The sequence below is a fragment of the Diabrotica virgifera genome, chromosome 10 (genome assembly GCF_917563875.1).
Source record: "Diabrotica virgifera virgifera chromosome 10, PGI_DIABVI_V3a".
Classification (NCBI taxonomy): domain Eukaryota; kingdom Metazoa; phylum Arthropoda; class Insecta; order Coleoptera; family Chrysomelidae; genus Diabrotica; species Diabrotica virgifera.
The window spans coordinates 36,054,927-36,068,510 of record NC_065452.1 but is presented as its reverse complement, the minus strand read 5'-3'; the positions used below and the strand labels follow the sequence as shown (position 1 = coordinate 36,068,510).

At 32.4% G+C, this 13,584-nt stretch overlaps 1 protein-coding gene and 2 long non-coding RNA genes across 4 annotated transcripts in view; all 3 read left to right on the top strand.

Moving 5' to 3' along the window:
• The window catches only part of LOC114332535 (transcriptional coactivator YAP1-A-like), a 453,998-nt gene that overhangs the window by 145,590 nt on the left and 294,824 nt on the right, over positions 1-13,584 (top strand). The window lies entirely within an intron of this gene.
• LOC114332537 (uncharacterized) overlaps positions 1-13,584 on the top strand; it is a 170,110-nt gene that overhangs the window by 18,167 nt on the left and 138,359 nt on the right. The window lies entirely within an intron of this gene.
• LOC114332536 (uncharacterized) lies at positions 4,604-5,896 on the top strand. The gene is made up of 2 exons (XR_003652813.2): positions 4,604-5,106; positions 5,620-5,896. It is a non-coding gene; the product is annotated as an uncharacterized LOC114332536 (long non-coding RNA).

Genomic DNA, 13,584 nt, shown 5'->3' with positions numbered 1-13,584 from the left:
AGCTCTATGCTCCACTTAGGGGTTCAAGAACTTTATTAGCTAGTGCTGGAGTCACCAATTATATTCCCTGAGGGTCCATTTCGAAAACCTAGGACGCTTCCAGGGTCCGAATTTAATGGTACCCGATTCTGGTTGTCTTTTTTTTTTGCAATTATAGTGGTCAACAATTTTTTGGAACATATTTTTAAAAATGCATTTGAATTTTGGTAATAGCCTTTAAAAAGCTTTGTTTACTTTACAACTGCAGTTCTGTACATTTTACGGCGAATAAAAAAAACTATATATGGAAATGCAAACTAATAATTATTAATACCTGATTGTTTCTTGGCCACTTTTGAGTTGAATACTTTCCAGGTACATTTATACCAGGGCATTTAGGAAAAAATAAATAAATTTTTAAAAACAGCACTTATTGAGTTATATCTTCTTGCATTGAGTTCGAGATGACGTCAGCAAAAAAAGTCTACAATAAAAAAATGGGCGAAAGTGCTTAATTGCATTTACTGTGCCTAACATGCATCCAAAAGTGGATACACATGACCAAATCAGCTAGATTTTGTTACTCAAAGGTCTTTGGGGTCGCTGAATACGAATACGCCATCAGAACTGACCCCCGGAGCGCCTGGTGCTCAGGTTCACTGCTAAGGCACGTCGTCGTCTGGAGTTTCAAGGGTTTTAGGCACTAAATTGATGCAAACACATTACTCGGGATTTTTAGGGTCGCTGAACAAGTATCTTCCATTAGAACCGACGTCCTGTGCACCTGATACTTAAAAACCCTCGAAACTCCAAAAACGACGTGCTTTAGCAGTGGCCCTGGGCACCAGGTGCTCTGGGAATCGGTTCTGGTTGCGTATTCAGGGCTGCTTTATCCATTAGGCAATATAGGCAGTTGCCTAGGGCGGCAAATTATGAGAGGGCGGCAAAAATACTGTACAAAAAATATTTGTATATAAAAATTAAAATCGAATAACATTTAAGTACATACATCGTACATCCATCAATGGAATATAAGTGGGCATTCATTTTTAGAAAACAAATTGCATTTTCTTAACACTATTCATTCAAAAAGGCCAGAAGTTGTAAATTTAGGGATTATTGGGCCGTCGACAGCACCATAAAGGCGGCGGGCGCACTGTTCTACAATTTTTTTAAACTGATTCCTTTTGGGTTATTCGAGGTTGAAAATTTGCCATTTTCATTGAAAAATGTCGCCTTTTCGCACGGTTTTTTGCGAATACCTTAAAAATTATGCATCTAACGAAAAAAACTATATAAAACATTTTTGTAGCTTATGAAAAATCAAAGAGATTCGTTCCTTCATAATCTTCTAGTGATAACATAAAAAGAGATATGATAGGTGAAAAGAAATTTTTTTGTGCATGCTCAAATGGGTGTGTTCAACTTAATAACAGAGAAATGGTCGATTTTAAGGGTATAATGCTATCCATATCTTTTGTAAGTATTGCCTGAAAATACCTTTAAAACGACCGCACTGTTAAATTTCGATTACGTTCAAACTAAGCGAGATATAGTGCAACAAAAAAGGATGACTAATTTATTTTAAGATGAAATGCGAAGTACATGTGTATATTTTAACCCCTCATCCACCATATTTAAATGCATGGTTTTGATTCTACAATACCTTTTACTATAGTGTTATTTCTATATTCAACAAGTTGGACGGGTTTAAAATGTATGGTTTTTGAAAAAAATAAGATCAAATTATAGAGAGCATTTTTATTTTTTTTTTAATCTTCCTTTTTTTTCTATGTAACTCGAAAATGATAATGAGATAAAAAATAAAATTGTTATTTAAAAGAAAACCTACATTTTTGTAAGATATTTTTTTACGTATCTATTATCACGTTCGAATTACATGGAGAAAAAGAAGATTTTTAAGAATATTTAAAAATGCGCTCTATAATTTGATCTCATTCTTTTCAAAAACCATTCATTTTAAATCCGTCCAACTTTTTGAATATAGAAATAACACTATTCTAGAAGACATTCTAACAGGTATTCTAGAAGAAAACCGATGCATTTAAATTCTGGTGGATAAGGGGTTAAAAATATAGTTCTCATTTTTCCTTAAAATACATTAGTCATAAGTTTTTTGCACCATATCTCGCTTTGTTTAAATGTAACCGACATTTAACCTTTCTCGTTTTAAAAGTCTTTTCAAGCACTACAAAAGGTACTCGTAGCATTATACCCCCAAAATCGACAATTTCTCTGTTATTTTAAGTTGAATACACCGATTTGAGCATGCACCAAAAAAATCTTTTTTCACCTACCATCTCTTTTTTTGTTAAAACTAGAAGATTTATGAAGAAATTAATCTCTCTGATTTTTCATAAACTCCAAAAATGTTTTATATATGTAGTTTTTTTTCGTTAGATGCACAATTTTTATGGTATTCCCAAAAAACATTCTCCGAAAAGTGTCATTTTTCAATGAAAATGGCAAATTTTTAACCACGAATAAAAAAAAGTATTGAGTTAAAACAGTAATTGCTTAGAATTAGGTTCTCTGGCCACTTCCGGTGTTAGTTTGATAAAAAAATTCCACCCCCAAGAACGGGTGGGAAGTTAAAAGCGTCATAGGATATAGCGTAGACTTTGTTTCTTGTGATATTCCCTACTTACAGTGAAAATATCAAGTAAATTGATGCAGTAGGATGGAATTCGGAGCCAAATACCCTCACTGACTGCACTAATAGATACCTATATCATTCATACAACATGAATGCATTAACTTAAAGGTTAATTTGGATACAACAATAAAATCACTAATCACCAATAATTGACATATTATGTATCTAAATATTTAAAGAAGAGTGGATTGAAAGATATTTTCCCTAATTTTGATATTGCTTTGCGCATTTATTTGTGCCTCCCAGTCGTCAACCAACGTGTCCGCTGAAAGGTCATTTTCGAAAATGTCAAGAATTTAAAATATTCATGAAATAGATGATTTTTCCAAAGAAAAATCAAGAAAGAAATCGGATGTGATCGAACTGGAATGACCATTTTTATGTATTCTTATTTAAATAAAATAATATGCCTGCAATTTTTTTCGCAAAAATGATACATGCTTGAAGGGCGGCTACTAGAGAATTGCCTAGGGCGTCAATTGACCTAAACGCGGCCCTGTGCGTATTCGTAATTCAGCTACCCCAAATTAATCTGTTTATGCATGCAAATAGATTATTAGGCGGTTTTTGGGGTCTCTGGCCACGAAAATGCCATCAGAACCGACCCTCAGACCACCTGGTGCCTATGGTCACTGCTAAGGCAAGTCATCTTCTGGAGTTTCGAGGATTTTAAGCATCAGGTACACCGGACGTCGCCGTCGTTTGTAATGGTGTATTCTTGTTCAGCTACCCCGAAAAACCCGTGTAATCTGTTTGCTTTAATTTAAAAATTGATTAATTCCAGTTTTTTTCTGTTCTAAATTAAATGCCCTGGAAGTATGAAATATAAATTGTGTATTGTTTTGATATTACATATTATCAGTAGGTATATTTTAAACACGGCAAATTATTACTGAGCATATTTTAAAAGTAGGAATTTATATTTTGAATGCTAATGACATATTTCTCAAGTTTTTAGACACCTTCAATTTTGTACATAGTTATTTACTGTTTTAAATCCAGTTATTGAAACTGAGAAATTTAGAATAAATAATCACAGTACAAAATGGTAATTAAATTAACTTTTTTACATTAATTTCAATGCAAAACTATTTTAACTAAATTCAGAACGTCCACTGAAAAGTACTCTCACTTAACATGTAGAGAGGAAATAAATATAAAAACGCACATGACAATTTCCCGTAGCAGTTTACTTTAACTCCAAATTAATAATTATAATGAGTGAGGGGTCTAGATGCAAAACCGGACATTTCCACTTTTTGGTCAAAATTAGATGAATACACCTCTGTAATCTGTGATTAAAAATCCATATATTAACAATTTGGTAAAGAGCAAAATTGGACAGTTCCTAGTAGTAATTCAGTGTGAAAGAATTGGTTCAGATGCAAAAGTGGACTTTTCCTCCAATTTGAGATAGGGAACAGTAAAGTTGTAAATTGTTTTTTTCTTCTTCTAGATCCCTCAAGTATAGATAAGAACAATGGGAAAACTATTATCTCTGAGAACAATGCCATTTTTAATTTCGTATAACCTGTCTGAAGTTTGGATTGAGGTTAGTGCAACTGATTCTCATTAGGGAGTTGAGATGTTCATCTGTTAGCTGAGATCTGTAACGATTTTTAATAAAGTTATTTCTTGAAAAACGGCTTCGCACACATATGTTGAACCAAACATAGTACACAATTTCACTGTCAAAGATTTTCAAAATTGCCAAACAATATATTCTGACTTTAATTGGGGTCCGCACAAAACTAGCCTACGGTCCGGATGCGGATCGCGGTCCGCCATTTGGTGACCCCTGGCCTAGTGTACTTTGATCTGCTCCCCAGTTTTCAGTGGAAATATTTTTCATCAAATATTTAATCCTGCTTAACATAATTTTTCAGTTCCTCTGTATGTGTTTTTCAAGATAACTGTTGGTCGAAAACGACACCTAAAAATTGTATATGTATATTCTTTGCTGTTTTGTAATTAGAACTGTCTCGAATTTTCGTACTTTAGATCGTTTACTTTTGGAAGTACCTCGTATATTAAATAAGCAAATCCCCTAGCAATTAATTATCTAACTAGACTAGTTCTAAAGAACACTCGTTCTGTTACAAACCTTGAGATACAAATAATATATTTTGGCAGTAAGGCCTTCCATTTCGTTTACGTGTAATTAGTCGACGAGACTGTGTATTTTTAGATTTTAAAATTCTAGGCGCCTAAGTCGGACATCGAACCTTTTACCGAATACACAAACGCAAAATAATGTACTTATTTACACACATACGGTCTTATTTATATGTTTTATTGTTTCTGTACAGATTGTCCATGACTTACAGTGATAACGGAACGATCATGGTGCACCGCATTGATTCAGTGTACTTACGAATAAATACTTAGTACCTAAAAAATTGACAAATTTCTACTCGAAATTTAGTTATTTTAAAACTAGTGATCTGCAGGTAAAAGCTGTTGCCAAGTTTCTAGATATTTTCTCAAAACACTTCATTTTCCACTGCTTGTCTTAGTCTAATGCACACGAATTTATTTTTATTTTTTTTAATATTTCATTTATGATAATTTTTTATTTTTATTAAACACTTTCCTTTAGTTCAATCGTTTGTGTCAAATATTTAGACGTTAATTTGAGTGCCTTTTCTTCAATGCAAGTGAATGAAAATTTGCAGATATATGCATTCGCGGGAACAATACACGAATAGTCAAAAAAATATTTTGTATGTTTATTAATTGTTTAAATAAAAAAAAAACGATTTTAATGGAAAATGCTTAAACTCTCTTGTTTTTTACAATGTAGAAACTTAACAGATTGTAGCTAATTATATGAACTATATATAATTTCACTTTTTACGTTAATTGTTTACGTTATGCTTCATAAATAAACAATAAAGTTTCAAATTTTTTGCCGATTCCGGCTACTTTTCGTGTTTGAATGTTCAAAAAAATCGTGTTTTTAGTCTTAGAAAACCACCTGTAGAGGCGTTTCCTGCTGCAATTAACATTACAATTCGTTTTGGCGTATTAATTCAAAGTTTGTTACGAACCCTTAATGGATGGAGTGGAAATTAACAGGGTCTACACCGTGCAATAGTAAAGCATTAGAAGGGATGGAAGACTGCGAAAACTGTAGTAGGTGTAAATAATGAATTTGATTTAAGAAATAAATGAAGAAATTACAGAAAATGTTCAATGTATGTTATCAAATGTTGAAATAAATGCAAAAAATATGTCTCACATTCATCCTTTTTTTAAACATGACGATATATTTTAATATTTGAAAAATGTAAGACTAAAAAGTAAAAAATAAAAAAATATGAAAAATAATTTTTTAAGAAACGCTTTTCTTTAGTTACGAGTTACTAAAATTAAAAATTAAAAAAAAAATCAACTGAAAAGCAAAAAATTAAAAACTGTTAGACAGACTAAATATACAAAAATCTCACACATTCGTTAAAAAATTGAAAAAATCATAACACATTCGTTAAAGAAAAACGTGAGGCGCGTCTTGATCGAATAAACGGTTTGAGGACAGATAATTTTTACATTTCGCGCCCCACGCTTTTCTTTAACGAATGTGTTGGATTTTTTTAAATTTTTTAACGAATGTGTGAGATTTTTGTATATTTAGTCTGTCTAACGGTTTTTTTTTTATTTTTTGCTTTTTAGTTGATTTTTTCAAAATTTCTTAGATTTCTTAACAATTTTCAAGATTTCTTAACAAAAAGGGAGTAAGGCAAGGTTGTATACTTTCCCCAAGGTTGTTTAACTTATACATAGAAAAACCATTGGCAGAAACAGTGGCAAACTCTAAGAAATGTATTAATAAACGACATTGATTTATTAACATTAGGTATGCCGATGACCTAAGTCTTGCAAGTGAAGGTTTGGGCTTGAAAATTGATATAAAGAAGATAAAAACAATGATTATAGGTAGAAATAACTATCCAAATGAAAACATATACTTAGCTGGAGAAGAAATCTAGCAAGTTAGATAGTTTAAATACTTGCATTTTCTGCTAAACGATAGTTGGGACACTTCTTTTTCCTCTTCTTGACTGGCTTTACAACTCGGAGTGCGTTTTCGCTGCATCCACTATAGCCATCTTCTACGATCTTATGCTTCCATTTCCGATTGTTGCCCCCAGGCGCGGATCTAGAAATTCATAATGGGGGGGGGGGCAGACTTACCTCAAATACAAATTTTATATTTTCCAGATTTAGCCATACGACTCACACTTACTCTAAGGATAAAATACACTATATAATCCCAGATAGCTACGGTATCAAAAGGATTGATAGACAATTCACGACTATCACTGGTCGTTCTTTACCATAAAGATTAACCTTACTACCATCCATGGGTAGGTACGCATGGATTATCTAGTAAAATACAAATTTTTATATCTTTATTGTATCGCAAATTTGAAACGTGACTTTTCATAAGATAAGGTTTATACCCAGTGTAATGTATTTGCATTTTAAAATATCATTTTTGTTATTCTTTGAATTGAGAAAAATAGTTCCGTTGTTTATGGTTCCACCGGTACCCAAACAAATGCGCCTGCAGATTATTTTTCAGAGAAGGGTGTTTTATTAGATTTTATGGCTTCTTTCAATTCTTTGGAAGCGGTTGTCGTGTAATTTAGTGTTGTACTAATGTCTTAAAGTTTAGAGTTAACAGAAAAAAAATAATAAATAATAAAAAAATACTTATAGACTAAATACAAAAGGGGGTCCATGGACCCGTTGCCCCCCCTGTATCCGCACCTGGTGTCTCCCAGTCTTAGATAATTCGGCTTCATCATTTTTCCATCTTTTTTTGGGACAGTCTATTGATCTTTTACCGTCTGATCTTAAAAAAAACACTGTGTGTAACACTCTGTCTTCATCTGATCTTACCACATGACCTGCTCATCTTATCTGGTTACCTCTGACGATGTTTTCAGTACCATAAAGAGTCACCAATTCAGCATTGCTGCGGCTGTTCCACTCTTCTGTCAATTAATCCCTTTGAGGGTCAAATATCATTCTGAGGACCTTCCGTTCAAAAACCAGCAGCTTATTTATTTCCCGCTGAGTTTCATGAGTCCATGTTTCACTTCCATAAGTATCAACTGGGCAAATAATTGAAATGTCACCTGGGCTATACAGTCTTAGGTAGATACACTTGTAGGTTTCCACTTTAATATTTTCTTTATTAATATATCTTCTTCTCACCTTAGTACATAACCGGGCCATTTCAGCCTTTAAGTCTTTATATTCTTCTTCTACGGCACTACAGCCCAAATTGAGCCTTGGCCTCCTTTATTTTTTGCCTCCACCCTTGCCTGTCTGTGGCTGCTCTTCTCCATACACGGACTCCTAAAAGGGCTTGTGCGTCGCTGTTTATTGTGTCTTCCCAGCGCTTTCGTGGCTTCCCAACCGGTCTCTTTCCTTGCATTCTAGCATTCAGTGCTCGTTTTGGTAGCCTATCCTCTCCCATTCTTATCACATGTCCGGCCCATTGCAATCTTTGTATTCTAATGAAGTCTGACAGGGGCGTTTCCTTATAAAGTTGATAAAGCTCGTTGTTGTATCGACTTCTGAAGATTCCGTTTTCCCTCACAGGTCCTAGTATTCTCGTAAGTACTTTCCTTTCGAATGTGTCGAGTTTGTTTTTGGATGTTTCTTTCAGGACCCAGGCTTCACTGCCATAGCATATTATTGGTCGAATTAAGGTTTTATAGATTCTCATCTTTGTATTTCGGTGGACACTTTTAGACCGAAATATATGGGAGAGGGCAAAATAAGCTCTGTTTGCCTGCGTTATTCTCTTCCGTATTTCTCCATCTTCTGATCCGTCGGCATATATTTCTACTCCCAGGTATGTAAACTTTTCAACCGTTTCAGTGTCATCTTCATGTATAATGTTTTCTGGGACTATATTTCTTCTTGGGACTAACTTCCAAAGATTTTTCCAAGTATTTTTCCAGCTCATTTTTCTACTATTTTTGTCCTAAATGAATTTTTTCTCACATGTTGGTAATTTTATTAGTTTGGATAACAAAATTTTCTTAATATTCTGCGTATACTTACATATTTTTCGATCCATAAATGAATATGCGCGGTATTTTTGTATCGCTAACATTCCTGGAGGAAAATTCTAACACAAAACATTTCTGGAAAATGTATTTCGCAGGTAGCAGCACTCCAAATATTAACAAACTGTGGTATTGGGTAATGTGGTAGATGTTTGACGATCAAATAATTTTAAATAGGTACACTAAGAAAACTGTTTGTGTACACATCCGAAGTATTTTCAAGAAAATGCAAAGCACTAGCGGAACTGATATAAAAATAATAAAGACGTTAGGATGGTGTGTATGTTCGTGTTGATATTATTTAATATACAGGGTGAATGAGCGTTATATTATAATTAAGTTATACTCATCAAAAATCATTGTACTGTTTCGTAAATGTTTAAATACACATCTTAGTAACTTCAATTTTTGTTCTTTGTCGTATAATTTTCGTGGAAAATAAGGAAACACAAAAGGGGTTATCATTAGAAGTAACCACTTAAACACTGACATTTTTGGCTTATAAACAATTTGAATAACTTGTTTTCTATTGCCCAAAGAAACATTATTTTTCATATTCGCAAAGCTGGAAAGTTTAAAAAAAAGTTGTTCTACGATTATTCTGAACGAAATTCGTACCATTTTTCAAATCGGCGATATAAAAAAAATGAAATATGAACTTCAAACTCGATCTATAAAAAGAATACAGTTATTGTCCATGGATTTTGACGTTTCTTTTTATAATTTGTATGTACTCTTTGCTTACATTACTAATGTTCCTCTTGTTAATAAATGCAATATTAAATTGACCATGTAAATTGTTTAAACAATTTTTGGTAAAAAAGTTTAATACGATATTTTACGACGATTTTTGTTGACGAAACATCGGAATAGATCATTTAAGGTAAAATTTTAAATAAAAACGTATTTAAAAAAAACGTGAAATTAAGAAAATTATTTTTTATTTCTAAATACGGCAAACATGTAATATTTACAATTTTTTATCTAAAATGGTTTACACAATTTACCCTGCTCGTTTAACATTAAATTTATTAACCAAAGCCACATATAATGTATGAAAAGAGTGCATACAAATTAAGAAGAAACATCAAAATCCATTAAGAACTAGAGTTTACAGTGCGAGTTTAAAAGTACCCACTTCATTACTCACAAGCTGAATAAATTGGTGTTCCATATTTTCTTTCCTGCATTAGTTTTCTCCATTAAGATGTTTCTGATAAATAAATTGAATAACTAATTGATGATTCCTGAAATTTTAACCACATTTTTAACACTAAAGAACTAACTTTCCACGGAATATCAAGGTGTTATATTTTCACATGTGACAAATAATATAGTTTTTGCTGTATTATTTCGACAATTGTTATCCTTAATTTTAAATAATTCCAGGCTTAACCCAACCCTGAACAACAGTTAGTACTACCTAGTTTCACACCTTCCTGGTTTGTCCCTACCTAAAGACAGACATGTTTAGATTTTGCAAACGAAGATTTTTTCTCTTGGTTGTCGACCGCCGTTGGTGACAGTTCCCCTTTCTGATGCGGTCTCACGGCGTGAATGGACGCACCTCTCTCGCCTTCTGCGGTTGTCACTGGGCAATATACACGTGCTAATGTATGATCGAAGCGAAGATTGGTGGGATATGCGCATTTTATCAATAAAATTCGATATTTTTAAAATATTCCAGAAGCCGCTTCAGATAAAATGTTTTAACAACCCATTAATCATTCAGAATTAGCCGACGGATATTAGTACAGTTAAAATAATTAACACGATAATGATTTAATGAGTGAAATTTGAAGATTTTTCTACTTTAATAACAAAAAAAAGCAAGCTCATTAACAGAACCCAATTAAAAATTATTTTGCACATCATATTTGAAACATTATTTGGGATGAAAATCTCATTTTTGTTGGCAAAAAATATATTAATTTGTCTGGACTAAATTACAGTTGTTTATCTGAAAAGGGATAGTTTACTATCAACATTCACACAGTGTTGCCAAACTGAATTTTGTTATTTTGAGTGTAAATTTTTCCAGCGATCTCCGAGGGTACAATACCGCTATACTCTCTCTTCCTTAGCACGCGAAAATAGCTCGAACCTCTCTCTGGGTTCAACTATCTCTGAATAAACGCTTTTTCTCTTTGTGAACTAATTTAAAACGTAAACAGTGACGTGTAACGTGTATCCGCGAAACACCGCGTGTGAAACCTGTATATGTGACGTTGATCGATGCGGTAGTGAAACAATGACCTATTTAAATATTGTTTGTATATCATAATCCCTCTTTAATTTCCCTTAAAAAAAACCTATAATACAGTCCACAAATCTGAAATTATATTAATAATTTCATATGCCTTAATTGTAAACAAAGTTTGGGTTCATTTTTACAATGGTTATTAACATTTATTGAAAATTAAGAATGCTTATGTTTTTTACAGTTTTCTTAGCAACGAATTAGTATCAGTGGCGGAACAAACTCCGTCGCCCCCCCCCCCCCGCAGAATTTGAAATCGGGCCCCCTTTAAAAAATTATTTAATGCGACTTGTATAACAAAAAGTTGTATGTGTTATAGCCCAGTAAATGAGCGTGAGATACAGCGATATCCTGTAATTTTCAGTATCACCATTGAAGTGGTCAACATAAAGTCAATACTTTCCCAGTTATTTGCTAGTCAAAATATTTATTGTTCAACAAAAAACCACGTTTTCAGGCGGTTTTTCGCAAATAACTCAAAAAATAAGTATTTTTTCGAAAAAAATATTCTTAATGTTGTTCTGAAGCTATTTTCTTGTGGCATTTTTATAATCAAGTATATTCAAATGGGAAATAAGCCACAATTTTACCTAAAAATGATTTTATTAACGTTTCGACGCCCAAGTCGGGTGTCGTTGTCAAAATACAAAATAATACTAAATAAACAAAAATGTTGTTGCTTAGTAAAAAATTCTTCTAATAATTTATTTAATCTGACTCATTTATATCGGCAATTCAGACACGTATTATACATTTTAAAGTAGACGACTTTAAAATGATATTGCCAATATATTGATGAGTTGCGTTCCTGGGACGACTTTACTAAAAGATTTCGATTACATGAAATCAATCCCAACTCAAGAATATCCTCCATAAAAAATCATAGCATGTGATCTGTCTTTAACAAGACAACCAAATGCAACGGTGGCAATGAAATTCTCGCGTTAGAGATTCCATAGTAAATCACGAGGGAAAACCAGGAAAAACCTCGTGATACTATCCCGACATCGTAAGTATTTGGGTTTACATTTAGTTTACTCTCAAAACTAATATGTGGTTACCCATATTAAAGGAGGAAGTCAATAGAAAGAAAATACCACAATTAGTAAATCAGTAACATATCGAGTTAGTACATATTTAGTATTATTTAAAATTTAAAATATCAAGTCAGAATTTGGTATTGGTTTTGAGAGTAAACTAAATGTAAACCCAAATACTTACGATGTCGGGATAGTATCACGAGGTTTTTCCTGGTTTTCCCTCGTGATTTACTATGGAATCTCTAACGCGAGAATTTCATTGCCACCGTTGCATTTGGTTGTCTTTTTAAAGACAGATCACATGCTATGATTTTTTATGGCGGATATTCTTGAGTTGGGATTGATTTCATGTAATCGAATGAACTATCTTTTAGTAAAGTCGTCCCAGGAACGCAACTCATCAATATTGGCAATATCATTTTAAAGTCGTCTACTTTAAAATGTATAATACGTGTCTGAATTGCCGATATAAATGAGTCAGATTAAATAAATTATTAGAAGAATTTTTTACTAAGCAACAACATTTTTGTTTATTTAGTATTATTTTGTATTTTGACAACGACACCCGACTTGGGCGTCGAAACGTTAATAAAATCATTTTTAGGTAAAATTGTGGCTTATTTCCCATTTGAATATACTTAAAAATATTCTTAGCAAAAATTTAGATACCTAGCTTATAAAAAAATGAAAAAAAATCTATCGACCCAGTAAAAGCAAATTTATGGCTCATGATAAATTATACTTATTCGTCAAATTCCAAATCGAATATTTTAACGTGAAATAACCAAAAAATTAAGCTATTTTCGGAAAATACTCATTAAAACTTTTTTAAAGCGTTTAAAAAAATCTTTGTTTTAATTTTTTATTAAAGTTTCTAGCATGAAAACTAAGCGAGTTACTCAGAAAATAAAGTTTTTTTTGTAAACAAAAAACGTGAAAATCTTTTCATATTTAGCACCCAAATGAAACTAATCATAACCAATTTTTGTATTGCCGAAAAACAAAATAAAACCAAAATATTTATAAAGGCAAAACCTACATTTCTTTACTCTTTGAGATTTTTCGTATCCCTAATACTTTTAAGTTATTTTAAAAAAGGGCATTTTCCAAAATAAAAATTTTTTTACAAAACCATATTTTTTCGAAAATAAGAACTTTAAACCGGTTAAACTTACAGATCATATAAACAATACATATATAAAGTAAATAGTAAAGCGCTAACAATTTATTTTATTTGGGGTGCTAAATAAGGGGAGATTTTCACGACTTTTTTTGTCAAATAAAGGGGCCAACTTTATTTTGAGCGTAACTCTTAGCTTAGTTTTCATGCTAGAAACTTTTATAAAAAATTAAAATAAAGCTTTTTTAAAGCATTTAATAAAAGTTTTAACGAGTTTTCCACGAAGAGTACTTCATTTTTTGGTTATTTCATTTTGAAATATTCGATTTGGAATTGGACTAATAAGAACAAAAGTTGCTTATAATTAGGGGATGACTTTCACCCCCCCCCCCCCCCAAGTAAAAGCAACCGACGGCACAAGT